General features: G+C 42.4%; 1 long non-coding RNA gene across 1 annotated transcript in view; it reads left to right on the forward strand.

Annotated features, from left to right (window-relative positions):
* The window catches only part of LOC149223318 (uncharacterized), a 30,684-nt gene extending 15,518 nt beyond the window's left edge, over positions 1-15,166 (forward strand). The window contains exon 3 of the long non-coding RNA XR_016248956.1: positions 15,050-15,166. This is a non-coding gene — a long non-coding RNA (uncharacterized LOC149223318). The remainder of the gene's footprint in view (positions 1-15,049) is intronic.
* Positions 15,167-15,474: the final 308 nt, after the last annotated feature.

A 15,474-nucleotide genomic window follows, 5' to 3' on the forward strand; every position in this document is an offset into this window, starting at 1 on the left:
GAGTGGGAGGCTTCAAATATTGAGCATCACACAACTAGTAGCAGGGACTCGGTCTTCAGACTTGGAGGAGGAGTTGGAGGATCCTTCCAGTTCTGTCAAGAGGAGGCCGAGATGTCTAGAGCAGACACTAAGAGATGCTCAGGAGCATGTGGAGGCTCCTAGGAGTACTTTTAGGGAGAGCAGACCACCGAGATAGTTTCCTAGTTACATGGCACTCATGAGTGATATCATTGATTTTGGGCCTACTAGTTATGAGGAGGTATTAGGTTAGCAGGCTTGGAGGGATGCCATGGTGGAAGAGTATGCGTCCATCATGAAGAATGATGTATGGGACATTGTGTCGATACATAGGGGAAATCAATGGTGAGCTCGAGATGGATCTTTAAGATTAACCATGTTGTAGATCGCATCAGTGAGAAGTACAAGGAAATGTTTGTGGTGAGAGGGTTCTCCCAGAGGGAGGGAGTGGACTATGAGGAGGCATTTGCTCCAGTTTCCAAGAATAATTCTATTAGGGCTATTATATCTATTACTTTAGAGATGGAGGGAGTGGACTATGATGAAACATTGCTTCAGTTGCCAGGTATACTTCTTTTGGGGCTGTTATATCTATTGCTTTAGAGATGGGGTGGAGTATACATTAGATGGATGTGAAGACAACCTTTCTCAATGGAGTGATCAAGGAGGAGGTGTACATAGAGCAGTCTCAGACTCTCAGGGTTTGAGAGACATGGGAGAGATTCTCATGTATGTAGGTTGAAGAAAGCACTATACAGACTCAAGCAGACACCAAGAGCATGGTACTCGAGAAATGATAGGTATATTTGCTAGGCATGGGCTTCACCAAGAGTGAGGTGGATCCCAATGTGTATTGCATACTTGTTGGTGATCCACTCATCTTGGTACATTATGTGGATGACCTTTTTCACAAGGTTAGAGAAGCTCATCGAGATGTGCAAGTGAGATCTAGCTTTGGAGTTTGAGATGAAGGACATCGACATGATGCACTACTTTTTGGAATTGGTGAGATTCCGAGCCTATCGATTATGAGGAGGCAACAGGCCAATAGGCTTGGAGGGATGCCATGGTGGAAGAGTATGCTTCCATCACGAAGAATGTTGTATGGGACATTGTGCTGAGCCAAATGGGAAATTAGTGGTGAGCTCTAGATGGATCTTTAAGATCAACCATGTTGTAGATGGTAGCATTGAGAAGTACAAGGCAATGTTCACAGTGAGAGGGTTCTCCCAGAGGGAGGGAGTGGACTATGAGGAGATATTTGCTCCAATTTCCAAGTATACTTCTATTAAGGCTGTTATATCTTCTGCTTCAGAGATGGGGTGGCAGATACATTAGATTGATGTGAAGACAACCTTTCTCAATGGAGTGATCGAGGAGGAGTTGTACATAGAGCAATCTTAGGGATTTGAGGTGCATGGGAGAGATTCTCTTGTATGTAGGTTGAAGAAAACACTGTATGGACTCATGCAAGCACCAAGAGCAAGGTAATTGTGGATTGATGGGTATTTGTTAGGCATGGGCTTTACCAGGAGTGAGGTGGATCCAAACTTGTATTGCATGATTGTTGGTGATGATCCACTCATCTTGGTACGTTATGTGGATGACGTCTTTTTCACAAGGTCAAAGAAGCTCATTGAAATGTGCAAGTGAGATCTATATTTGGAGTTTGAGATGAAGGGCATCAACACGATGCACTACTTTTTGGAATTGGAGGTGTTGTAGTAGGTAGGTGAGATTTTCTTAGGATTGGGAAAATATGTGGTTGATATCTTGAGGAGATTCAGGATGGTGGAGTGCTGGCTTATGTCTACACGCATGATCATTAATTTGAAGAAGCTAAATGCTTTAAAGTCAGAGTTGGTGGATCCCACTTTGTATAGGCTTTTGGTTGGTTCTTTGATGTTTTTGGTCAACATTAGGTTAGATATATGCTTTGTTGTGAATACCCTGAGCTAGTTTATGGTGGAGCCAAGGAGAGTGCATTGGGTTGTAGCAAAGCATGTGTTTAGGTACTTGTGAAGTACAATGGAGTATGGGTTGAGATATGTCAAGAGTGGTGAGTGTAGTTGTAGGTCTATATAGACTCAAATTCAGATGGGAGTGTAGTGGACAGGAAAAGCACCTCAAGGTGTTGCATCAACCTAGGATCAATAATGATTTCATGGTTTAGCATTAAACAATCTTCCATGGCACTCAATTCAGTAGAGGCCAAGTATATGGCAACGATTTTGGCGATTTGTGGAGTTATTTGGTTTTAACTTTTATTAGATGCTCACGAGGTTATTTGGTCTTGAGTTGGATCCCACTATGATTCATTGCTCACAGGGTTATTTGGTTTCTATTTGGATTCCACTGTGATTGACTGTGATAATCAAAGTTGCATCAAGCTCTTGGAGAATATGCTATTTCAAGATAGGTCAAAGCATATAGAGATAAGATATCACTTCATTAGAGATAGGGTTTAGTGGGGAGCTGCGAAATTTCGGTGCGTCTCCACAGATGAGCAGGTTGCGAATATTCTCACCAAATCCCTTGTGAAAGAGAAGTTTGTCTTCTACAAAGATAAGATGGGGGTGGTGCAGAATACCTTCCTCACAAGGAGGAAGTGTTGATGATTATAGCTCAAATAGGTGCTTTTGCATAGGCTAGGTGTCAGCCATGAAGTCGTCCAAAGTCTCTCTAGATTATTGGTTAATTTATTAAGTGATTTTTATGTAAAACAGATCGATTAATTAATTAATTTAATCATGTTGGCTATTGGGCTGAGTCTTTCCAAAGAAAAGCGAATTATTCACTTTAGTGAATTAGATCTAATCTCTACCATTGATTTCAAGTGAGTCTTAGGATTTAATCCTAGAAATTCATCAATTAGGAGATTAGGATTAGGGATCTAACTCAATGAGAAATTATTAAAGAAAGCCTAAGGAGAGGAGGGATACATATTGAACATTTAGAGAGTGATTTTCTCAAGTGGAGAGTGAGAGACTCAAGGCTAAGTAGAAGGAAAAGTTGCAAGAGGAAATTTTGGAGGAAAACTTGTGGAGGGTCGAGTTATTGAGCACCAATTTGCAAGGGCCGAAATTCACCTTGAGGGTTTGTGTAAAGGGGTTGTACAAGTCTAGGCCTAGCTAAGTTCGAGTGTGTAGATCAGTAGGTCGTATGAGGAGAGAGAAAGGACCAATTGGAGATTGGGATTTCTGTGGGTTGATATTTCTAGTGGGCTGAGATTTCTAGAAGCCAAGTTTTCCAGGGGTTGAGTTTTTCCAGGAGATTGAGATTTCTAGGTTCCAATTGCTATATAAATTCTGTATTTCTCTGTGGACCATTTTCCCTGTAAGAGAGTAAATTGGAGGGTTAGAAATTTCTGCGTGTTGGACAATTGACATTGTCTGGATGGCCAGTGGCCTAGTGATATATGCAAGTGTGTTGGCATTGATGTCAACAATCATGCTGGGGAGATGTGTTGGGCAGTTGGCATTGCCTAATTGTTGGCAGGAGTGTTGGCATTGATGTCAACTAGACTAGCATGGATACTTGTCGTAGCAGATGTTGGTAGTGATGGCCGAGGACAAATCCCATGGTTGCTACAATGCTCTGTAGAGAATCATCACAGTAGCAGGCTTATTGGAAAAGCCATAAAATGATGACTATTGTGTTGGTCAGGATGGAATCCCATGGTAGCTGCAGGCTTCATGTAGAGAATCATCATAGTAGTAGGGTTATTGGAGAAGCCATGAAATGATGACTATGGTGGTTGGGAGTTCAGGATTCCAAGCACAAGAAAGAGTTAAGGAGCAAAGAGTGGCAAAGAGTTGTTTAACCATCCTAAAGATAGCAGGTGAGCTTAAAGCCTACATCAGACCCTCTTAATTGGAAAGTGCTTTAAAAGAGCTTTCCAATGGTGTGTGGAAGTCCAAAAATGGACTCCTGGATCAAAAGAATGGTCTACCAAACTCAAGGGACTTGATGCATTGAGGAGGATGAAAGATCGGAAGATCGGAGATCTGGATACTAGAACATCGGGGATCAAAATGTCGGAGGTTAGCATATCGATGCATCGGAACATCATAGGTCAGAGCATATCGGATGTCGGAGCAGGCAAGGATATCAGAGCCCCGGAGGTCAGCACATCGAGACAGTGGCACATCGCGATATCGGAGTATCGGAGGTTCGGGACATCGGAGTATCGAAACTTCTTAACTGAGGCACTTTAAGAAGTCCCCATGTCCAACCGTTCCGATAGTATTAAAAATGCCGAGTAATGCCAAACAAGATTAACAAAGGATTTTGTTGCAAATCCAAGGGTTGACGGGTCCTCTTCTCTCTCCTCCCAGCAGGACACATGGCAACATGAGATTGGTTTCGATAAGCTACAGTGTCATCTGACGTCAGCATGATGTAGCAGTATGACAGGACATGTGGCAGGCTGATTCAACAATATTGGGTGCCCTAGTGTGCCAGATCAAGGTGATACGTGTCATCGCTATAAAGGTGCCACGTGGAGTGATGACATCATATCAGAGGATTAAGATATTGGAACTCTAGAACAATTGGTTATTGAAAAGTTCTAATTGAGGGGGCTTCCGATATTGGGTAGGCTCTTGGTCATGTAAATCCATAGAGCCAAGGGTACAGAGCAGTAACAAAGGAAGATTTTCCTTCGACATGAGTTTGAAGGCTTGGCACCTATGTGCTACATTGTTGGTCACAGGCAGCGGTCCTATGATGAGAAATGCGGTGAGGGCTAAGCGGAAGGAGCTAAGACACAATCAGAACTTCGCAGAAGTTACGATACAAAGGGGGCTTCGATATTGCATTAAGCCGATGGTCATGAGCCCAGTCCTATGAGACAATAAACGCTTTGGCAGCGAAGCACCAAGGGGCTAAGGATATCAGAACTAAGTGACATCGTAACAGTTCTCATGTATGAGTTAGGATATGAAGTGGCTCTGATATGACAATACAAAGGTATATGGAAGATGGATGAGTCAACAACAAGGACCACGATCATGCAGAGGAGTTGGTCTCAGGGTTAATGGCGATTGTCAAAGATCACTGGGTAAAGGTAGCAAGGACCACGATTTCCAGAAAAGAGTGTTGGGTCTGCCTTAAGGTGAGACGAGCCATCTCTGTGCTCCGATGCACGTCTTAGTGAGTTAAAGAGATGAATGGGTTGACCACTGAAGAACAAATGCAGATCGACGGAGTTGGTTTATGGAGTTAGATGGATCTGCAGAAAGCGATGAGACAAGGTAACGAGGACAACGGTCCATAGAGAAGCCATCCCGAAGTACAACCCAACTGTATGAAACCATGAATAAGCATGGAGAGCTTCAATGATGGGAGATTTGTTCACAGAGAGGACTGTGCTTGGTTGGAGTGTGCAGGAGCACTGAGAATTAATTCTCAGTATGGAGAAAAAAGTCAAGTGGCCATTCACATGTTTAATGTAGTTGCAGAAACCAAGTCAGACGCAACAACATAATGGAATAGCCATGCTGAAGTACACTCGGGCAATATGGATACAGGATAGTAGTGGCAGCATCCACTTGAGGGCAGTAGGGGAACAAAATAGAGAATCCCAGTTGAGCAAGGTGGGGGGGGGGAAGCAGTATCGTCGCTAGAGAGCTAAGGGAAAAAGCTCTGTGTATGTGGGTGCGCTGCTCTGTGTGTGGCGAAGTGAGCCTGTTTTGTAGAGAAAGGTAGAGACTGCCTATGCAGAGGTAAGAGACCTCGAGAGAACTGTGCTGTTGTGAGAAAGGCTGAAAGTGCCTGAGCTGTAGGAAGAAGGCCGAAGGTGCCTATGCTGTGTGAGAAAGGCCGAAGGTGCCTGTGCAAAGAAAGAAGGCCACAAGCTGAGTGTATGCTGTTGAGAGCAAAAGGCCGAGAGCTAAGTGCTTGCTGATGAAGTGCAGAGAACAGAGAGTTGCGTGGACTGTGAGGAGTGACTGTTGTTGAACAGATTAATGTGCTGCTATAGAGTGAGCAAAGAACAGAGCTGAGATTAGGTAGAGTGATTGCCATAGACAGGGACCTTTCAGTTCCTATTTGAGTGTGGGTTGGAGCCTACATACAAGAAGTTGGTGCTTCCATCTCTAGTGGGTGCTTTCTGCAAGTTGGTGCTTGCATAAATCCAAGGAGTTGCAAGTTGGTGCTTGCAACAAATTTGTGAAGTTGGTGCTTCACATGGTGCGTCTACAAAACGAGGGAGTTGGTGGTTCCTGCTAGTGGGTGCTAGCAAATGATCAAAGGGAGTTGGTGCTTCCTGTGAGTCGTGGCTCATAAAACAGATTGATTTAATAGAGTAGGTGCTCTTATTTTACATCAATAACAACAACAAGCTTTGGTGGTTTTTCCTGAAAGAGTTTCCACGTAAAACCTTGTGTCTCATGTGTATGATGCTCATGGTGTGTGCTTGTATGTTGATTTCATGTTGCTGCCATATTATATGTTGCTGCTGATTATGTGGATGGTTGCCAAGTTTGAATAAGAAAAGTTAATTGGCATAAAGAGTTAAAAATTAGCCTTAATACTGATTCACCCCCCTCTCAGTATTAACATTGTTTCCAACAATTGGTATCAGAGCCAAGTTCCTTCAGGAATAGCTTAATCGCTAGAAGGTAGATCAAAGGGAAACAATGGCTAATCGAGTTTGGCTAACAACATAAGGAGTTCCATTTTTAAATGGATCAGACTATGAGCTCTGGAAGGTTAGAATGGTAGCCTATTTGATGGTCTTGGATGTTGATATATGGCTCTCTGTATTGAATGGAGAAAAGAGTGAGCAAAATGAAGAAGCCCAGAAGATTATCATGAAAGGGCTATCTAAGTCGGATGTTGATAAAGTGAGGCATTGTGAGTCAGCAAAGGAAGTGTTGGACAAATTGCAATGTTTGTATGAAGGAGATAGCCATGTGGCTCAAGAGAAGGATGAAAAACCTTGTTACTCTGGCAATGAATCAGAATATGCAGTTGCTGCTCATCACACTCGAGTTGGTGATGAAGAAGTCTCGGAAGGGAGATCATGTTGCTCAGAAGGTAAGCTATTGTTGTGTGATAAGTGCAAAGAGATAGGTCCTTCATTATCTAGATGTACATGTGTATCACTTGAAGATAGAGATAGCTATGCATCTAGTAATTGTAATGAAGATAGATCCACTTTAGTAGCAATAACAAATGAGGAATCCTTAGAGGAAGAAGAGAGATTCCCAGTGTGTTCATCCATAGGAGAAAATGAGAATACCCCAGGTAGTGATGAAGAAGGGATAACCCTTAGACTTGTGGAAGACTCCATGGACATAGAGATGGCTTTAGATCTCTGTGGTAACTCAGCTAGCACTTTTGATAGTGAAGAAAAGGATCTAGATGAAAGGATCTGTTTTAGAAAAAAATTGATCTTGGTTCTAAAGGAGATCAAGGACCTATCAGAGGAAAATCTCAAGCGAGAGGAGCAATTGAAAATCTATGAGCTTGAGAATGAGAAGTTGAGCAGAACAATGGTTGAACTAAATGCTCAACAAGAAGAGGCTAGTAGATTGAATGGGATGTTAACCAATCAACTGAGTGAGAAGGAAGCTTACTATGAGAGACTACAAAATGAAGTAGTCTCATTGAGACATGACGTAGAAAAGTCAAATAAAGAGTTGTCTCAATATTAGAAGCTCGAGGAGAGCAAGAAATTCTTGGATGAGATGCTTGGAAAGAAAATATCCCCTCTCATCAAGGCTGGTTTGGGTTTCAAGGAAAAACCTAGCTCCAATAAAGCAAAGGTTGAAGGATCAACTTCCCATGTAAAGGGAGTTCGAGGTTCCAACAACAACAAAGGAAAAGAAGTTGTTGGACAACAACAACAACAACAAGAGAAGGAAAACAAACAACAGAAGGCTAAGAAACAGAAGCCAATTGTGCCATAGAAGAGATCTAGGCAATTGGAAGAAAGAGTGCAAAGCAGCAATGCAAGTTGTCATGAAAGGCACATGAAGATCCAACAGAGGTCCTTTCCTCCTCAAGGGAAGAACCTTCAAAGAAAAGGTAACCTCTGTCATGAAAAGCCTTTTTATGGGTATTGTTTTGCTTGAAGAAAAGGATCTAGATGAAAGGATCTTTTTTAGAAAAAGGTTGATCTCGGCTCTAAAGGAGATCAAGGACCTATTAGAGGAAAATTTCAAGTAAGAGGAGCTTGAGAATGAGAAGCTGAGCAGAACAATGGTTGAACTAAATGCCCAACAAGAAGAGGCTAGTAGATTGAATGGGATGTTAACCAATCAACCGAGTGAGAAGGAAGCTTACTGTGAGAGACTACAAAATGAAGTAGTCTCATTGAGACATGACATAGAAAAGTCAAATAAAGAGTTGTCTCAATATCAGAAGCTTGAGGAGAGCAAGAAAGTCTTGGATGAGATGCTTGGAAAGAAAATATCCCCTCTCATCAAGGCTGGTTTGGGTTTCAAGGAAAAACCTAGCTCCAATAAGGCAAAGGTTGAAGGACCAACTCCCCATGTAAAAGGAGTTCGAGGTTCCAACAACAACAAAGGAATAGAATTCGTTGGGCAACAACAACAACAACAATAAGAGAAGGAAAGCAACAATAGAAGGCTAAGAAGCAGAAGCCAGTAGTGCAACAGAAGAGATCCAAGCAGCTGGAAGAAAGAGTGCAAGGCAACAATGCAAGTTGTCATGAAAGGCACATGAAGATCCAACAGAGGTCCTTTCCTCCTCAAGGACAGATCCTTCAAAGAAAAGGTAACCTCTGTCATGAAAAGCCTTTTTATGGGTATTGTTTTTCTTGCAATAATTTTGGACATAAAGCCATAGATTGTAGATGGCATGCAAGGAAACAAGATGTGTTGGGTAGCAACAACCCAAGAATGCATAAAGAGGCTAGAAGAAGGCATGTTGGCCATGATAGGAGTTTTGGCAAGAATTTTGTCAAGAAGAGTAACTCCTCTGCCCCATTCTTAAGCCATGTTGAATGCTACAACTATGGCAATCTCGGGCACAAGAGAGCTCGCTGCAGAAATGAGAAGAAATGACATGCTCCTTAGCATATGCATGCAAAAGTAGCAGCTCAGGATTTGGAGACAAAAAGGAAGAAAAGTGCAAATGAATACAAGTTTGTCTTCAATGCTCAGTATCAAAAGAGCAAGCTAAAAAGAGGAGGAAGAAATCAGAGGAATGATCCTCTTACCTGTGTGGTGGACCCCTCTGTACGACAGAAAAGCAATAAGAGGATTTGGGTGAAGAAAGAGGAGGTGAAAGAGAAGTTTCCTCTTGCCTCGTGTAGTCAAGAGAAGGCCCAAACATGGGTAAAGAAGAAGCAAGATGGTAATGCTTTTGTCAGGATTCGACCATTGGAGGTCTGGATAAAGGAGGAGGATGATCTGCTCAGGGGGGAGTAGATCCTCTGTTTCTCTTCAGTAAAGGAAGAGAAGGGCATCAAGGGAGGCTGAATAAGTCAGATGCAGGAAGCCAAAAAGAATGAACTAAAAGGTGCATTTGATTGATGAAGGTATGGTTGTACCTTCTTGCTGATTACAAGAATAAATTAGTTTATTTTGAATATATCAACATTGAAAAGGAGGAGTGCAACCAACATGAAGAGTACAAAACAATATCTTATGTTGTGGGAAGAAGTGTGGAATGACATAAATCACAGTCAAGTCAAGTCCACATGATCAGTCCCCACGCAGAGGCAAGAAAAGAGTTGTAGGAGATCAGAGAGCATTGGCTCAAAGGGAGCGACTTTGATAAGAAGTGGCATGCAACAATTGTTAGCCTCAGAAAGGAAGATTGTTGAGTAAATGAAAGGTCTGCATGTTGGGTAAAATACCCTTATGTCATTTAAGTTGTGAGTTTGATTATGCATTGCAGTCTTGTGTTCATGAAACACATCTGGTGCAAGTTTTACATATCCCTTAACCCTCAATTGGTATCACTATGTCAATTGATAGTGTTGGGTTTAGGTGGAAAAACCTTTTGTGCATGTTTTCCTGGTGGTACATTTGGTATTGGCGAAGCCGCGTTTCATATTTTTGCGGCTTGAACCCTAGGGAGCAATGTTGACTGTAAAGATGCTCACGAGAAGTGAGCATAGAAGGTGAAGCAACAACTGCGAGGAAGAACAAGCTGAAATGCATCATCATTAATTGGTATTTGCAGCAACAACAATACCATGAGCAATATAATTGGTATCAATTTCTTTTAAATTGGTACAAAAGATGCATTAGTGGAGAGAGTGTACTCATCTAGCAGCGATAAGGTGTCCAAAACTAGAGGTAGTATAGGTTCAAGGGAGCATATCACATATGCCCAGTTTATGGAGTAGCATCAGGGATGGATCCTTGAAGAGATCTCTACAGAGCAGAATTCACATCAACAGTTAGATCCTTGGTCATTGACAGTCAATGATTGCATGGGGAAGTAGAAGCAACCTGTAGTCCCTTGCCATTGATGTCAAAGAGGGAGAGAATTTGTGAAGAAGCTATGATGGCCTGCGCAGAAGAGAGAAAGCCATTGGTGGCTCATGCAAGATGTGTGGAAGCAACATGAGGTTTGGCCATCAAAGTGAAGATAAGGATGAAGTGTTGCCATCAATGCCAAAGGGGGAGATTGTTGGACAGTTGGCATTGTTTGGATGGCCAGTGGCCTAGTGAAGATATTTGCAAGTGTGTTGGCATTGATGTCAACAGTCATGATGGGGAGATGTGTTGGGCAGTTGGCATTGCCTAACTGTTGGTAGGAGTGCTGGCATTGATGTCAACCAGACTAACATGGATACTTATCGTAGCAGATGCTGGCAGTGATGGCCGAAGACAAATCCCATGGTTGCTACAATGCTCTGTAGAGAATCATCATAGTAGCAGGGTTATTGGAAAAGCCATAAAATAATGACTACTGTGTTGGTCATGATGGAATCCTATGGTAGATGCAGGCTTCATGTAGAGAATCATCATAGTAGCAGGCTTACTGGAGAAGCCATAAAATGATGACTATGGTGGTTGGGAGTTCAAGATTCCAGGCACAAGAAAGAGTCAAGGAGCAAAGAGTGGCAGAGAGTTGTTCAACCATCCTAAAATAGCAGGTGAGCTTAAAGCCTACATCGGACCCTCTTCAATGGAAAGTGCTCTGGAAGAGCTTTCCAACAGTGTGTGGAAGTCCAAAAATGGACTCTTGGATCAAAATATATGGTTTGCCGAACTCAAAGACCTTGATGCCTCGAGGAGGATGAAAGATCAGAAGAGCAGAGATCTGGATACCAGAACATCGGGGATCGGAATGTCAGAGGTCAGCATATCGGCGCATCGGAACATCAGAGGTCAGAGCATATCGGATGTCGGAGTAGGCAACATATCGGAAGTAGATCATCATATAAGGACCTTGAAGCAGGTCATATCGGAATATCGGAGATCGGAGAATATCAGGACCTCGGAGCAGGTCATATCGGAATATCGAAGATCAGAGGATATCGGGACACTGGAACCCCGAAGGTCAACACATCGGGACAATGGCACATCGCGATATCAGAATATCGGAGGTTCGGGACATCAGAGTATCGGGACTTCTTAATTGAGGCACTTTAAGAAGTCCTGATGTCCAACAGTTTCAATAGTATTAAAAGTGTCAAGTAATGCCAAACAAGATTAACAAAGGATTTTGTTGCAAATGCAAGGGTTGACGGGGCCTCTTCTCTCTCCTCCTAGCAGGACACATGGCAGCGTGAGATTGGTTCCGATAAGTTACAGTGCCATTTGATGTCAGCATGACGTAGCAGTACGACAGGACACATTGTAGGTTGATTCAACAATATTGGGTGCCCTAGTGTGCCAGATCAAGGTGACACATGTCACCGCTATAAAGACGCCACGTGGAGTGATAACGTCATATCAGAGGATTAAGATATTAGAACTCTAGAACAATTGGTTATTGAAAAGTTCCGATTGAGGGGGCTTCCGATATTGGGTAGGCTCTTAGTCATGTAAATCCATAGAGCCAAGGGTGCAGAGCAGTAACAAAGGAAGATTGTCCCTTGGCAAGAGTCTGAAGGATTGGCACTTGTGTGCTACACTGGCGGTCACAGGCAGCGGTCCTATGATGAGAAATGCGGTGAGGGCTAAGCGAAAGGAGCTAAGACATAATCGGAACTTTGCAGAAGTTACGATACAAAGGGGGCTCCGATATGGCATTAAGTCGATAGTCACGGGCCTAGTCATATGAGATAGTAAACGCTCAGGGAGCTAAGCACCAAGGGGCTGAGGATATGGGAACTAAGTGACATCGTAACATTTCTCGTGTATGAGTTATGATATGAAATGGCTCTGATATGACAGTACAAAGGTATATGGAAGATGGATGAGTCAACAACAAGGACCACGATCATGCATAGGAGTTGGTCTCAGGATTAATGGCGACTGTCAAAGATCGTTGGGTCAAGGCAGCAAGGACCATGATTTCCAAAAAAGAGTGTTGGGTTTGCCTTGAGGTGAGAGAAGCCATCTCTGTGCTCCGATGCACGCCTTGGTGAGTTAAAGAGATGAATGGCTCGACAGTCGAAGAACAAATGCAAATCAACGGAGTTGGTTTACGGAGTCAAACGGATCTGCAAAAAGCGCTTAGACAAGGTAACGAGGACAATAATCCACAGAGAAGCCATCCCGAAGTACAACCAAGTTGTACGATGCCATGAATATGCATGGAGAGCTTCAGTGGTCGGAGATTTGTTCACATAGAGGATTGTGCCTGGTTGGAGTGTGTAGGAGAACTGAGAATTAATTCTCAGTATGGAGAAAACAGTGAAGTGGCCATTGTGTTTAATGTAGTGGCAGAAACCAAGTCAGACGCAACAACAGAATGGAAAAGCCATGTTGAAGTACACTCGGACGGTTTGGATACAGGACAATAGTGGCAACATCCACTTGAGGGCAGCAAAGGAACTAAATAGAGAATCCCAATTGAGCAAGGTGGGGGGGAAAGCAATATTATCACTAGAGAGCTAGGGGAAAAAACTTTGTGTATGTGGGCACATTGCTGTGTGCGTGGCAAAGTCAGCCTTTTCTGCAGAGAAAGGTAGAGAGTGCCTATGCAGAGGTAAGAGACCCCGAGAGAAGTTGCGCTGTTGTGAGAAAGGCCGAAGGTGCCTGAGTTGTAGGAAGAAGGCCGAAGGAGCATGTGCTGTGTGAGAAAGGCCGAAGGTGCCTGTGTAGAGAAAGAAGGCCAAGAGCTGAGTGTACGCTGTTGAGAGCAAAAGGCCGAGAGCTAAGTGCATGCTGATGAAGAGCAGAGAACAGAGAGCTGCGTGGACTTGTGAGGAGTGACTGTTGTTGAGCAAATCAATGTGCTGCTGCAGAGTGAGTAGAGAACGAGCCGAGATCAAGTAGAGTGACTGCCATAGACAAAGAACTTTCAGTTCCTATTTGAGTGTGGGTTGGAGCCTAAATACAGGAAGTTGGTGCTTCCATCTCTAGTGGGTGCTTGAGAAGGCTTGGGAGTTGGTGCTTCCTGCAAGTTGGTGCTTGCATAAATCCAAGGAGCTGCAAGTTGGTGTTTGCAACAAATCCATGGAGTTGGTGCTTCACATACTGCTTTTGGTACGCTGGACAGGTGTCTAGAAAACGAGAGAGTTGGTGCTTCCTACTAGTGGATGCTAGCAAACAATCAAAGGGAGTTGGTGCTTCCTGTAAGTGGTGGCTCACAAAATAGATTGATGTAATAGAGTAGGTGCTCTTATTTTACATCAAAAACAACGAGAAGATTTGGTGGTTTTTTTCCGAAAGGGTTTCCACTTAAAACTTTGTGTCTCATGTATATGATGCTCATAGTGTGTGCTTGTATGTTGATTTCATATTGCTGCCATATTATATGTTGCTGCTGATTATGTGGATGGTTGCCAAATTTGAATAAGAAAAGTTAATTGGCATAAAGAGTTAAAAATTAGCCTTAATATTGATTCACCCCCCTCTCAATATTAAGTTGAGCATTGTTTCGAACACTGCTGTGTGATTGATTTTTCACTTGTGCTTCTGCTGCAGTTTTATTGTTAAAATACAATGTATTTTTATTCAATAATTCAAAAAATTGATTTATTTGGTTAAATATTTTCTGGGTATAAATATTGTTGGGAATATTAATTCAGATCTGGTATTAGGGAAATTAACAGGCTTCACAGAAGCACTAGTTAATAGTATAGTAAAAGAACTACTCTTGGAAATAAACAAAGATTTTTCCTCCATTGTTTAGTTTTCTTTCACCCTTTCGATTGGTAGTTCCATTGTTTTTAGCAATTTTGTTTCGAAGGAAGATACCACTGAGCATTCATTGTCTCCACTTTCTGCTTATATACACAGGGCCGGTATAATGCTGAGAACTTTCAATAGTCATTCATTGGGCCAATTAAGGGCTAATTCTAGAGTCAATGAGGCTGCCTTTTACCCCCAATTTTCTCCTACATATACTTCTTCTATTCTAGAGTTGGAAGCACAGCCCCCAAATTACAGTCCCAGTTGTCTGACTCGCAAGGGATGAACATCAAGTCTACATTGAGGTCAATCTGACAAGTGTTTAGCATAGGAGATATACAAGTTTCCTAAATTATTGTGCGAATTATTTGCTACAGGAGAATATCTCGCACCAGTAGCTTGCTGATTGAAACTAGCATCAAACTAATGCAGTTGCTCTTAGACTACGCTTGCTCTTTGTTCGGATTACATCCGATTTCTAGCAAATTAAACTAACCTGTATTTTGATTTCCATCAATTTTTAGCAATTTAAAGTGACCGCATTATAATTACAACCATTGTTCGCACAAAGTAAATTATTATTTTATCCAGTTCACTTAGTTGTCATTTCAATGCAATGAATATAATATGTGGATGGTAAATCACAACCACGCATACCTGCAGAGGTAGAACACAGGAGGAATATTTGATGAAGGGACAAGAAGCTCAACAGAAATATTTGTATCGTTTTTAAGTTTGTTTGTAATGGTAGCTCCATTGACTTTGGCAGTTTTGTTTCAAATGTGGATACCATTCAGGATTTATCGTCTTCACTTGCTACCTACATACACAGGCCCAGCATGATGCAGAGAAGTTTCCAGTCATTCATTGGATCAATAAAGGGCTAATCCTAAAGTCAATGAGGCTTCATTTCATCCCCAATTTTCTCCTATATATACTTCTTTTCCAGGATTGCCATGCACAGCCTCCAGATTGCAGGCCCAGTTGTCTGACTTGCAAGGAATGAACAACAGGATTGCCTTGAGGTCAGTGCCGAGTTTTTAGCACAGAAGATATAAAGGTTTTGTAAATTATTGTGCCAAGTTTTTTCAACACAGGAGAATATCTCCCTCTACTACCTTATTGTGTGAAACTGGGATCAAACTAATGTAGTTGCTCTTTGCTCCAATTGCAACCAGTTTCTAGAAAATGAAACTAGCCTGTATTTTGATTGCAATTAGTG

Source organism: Pinus tabuliformis, chromosome Q, assembly GCF_031772625.1.
Source record: "Pinus tabuliformis cultivar Carrire ecotype Pingquan chromosome Q, CPIR1, whole genome shotgun sequence".
Lineage (NCBI taxonomy): Eukaryota > Viridiplantae > Streptophyta > Pinopsida > Pinales > Pinaceae > Pinus > Pinus tabuliformis.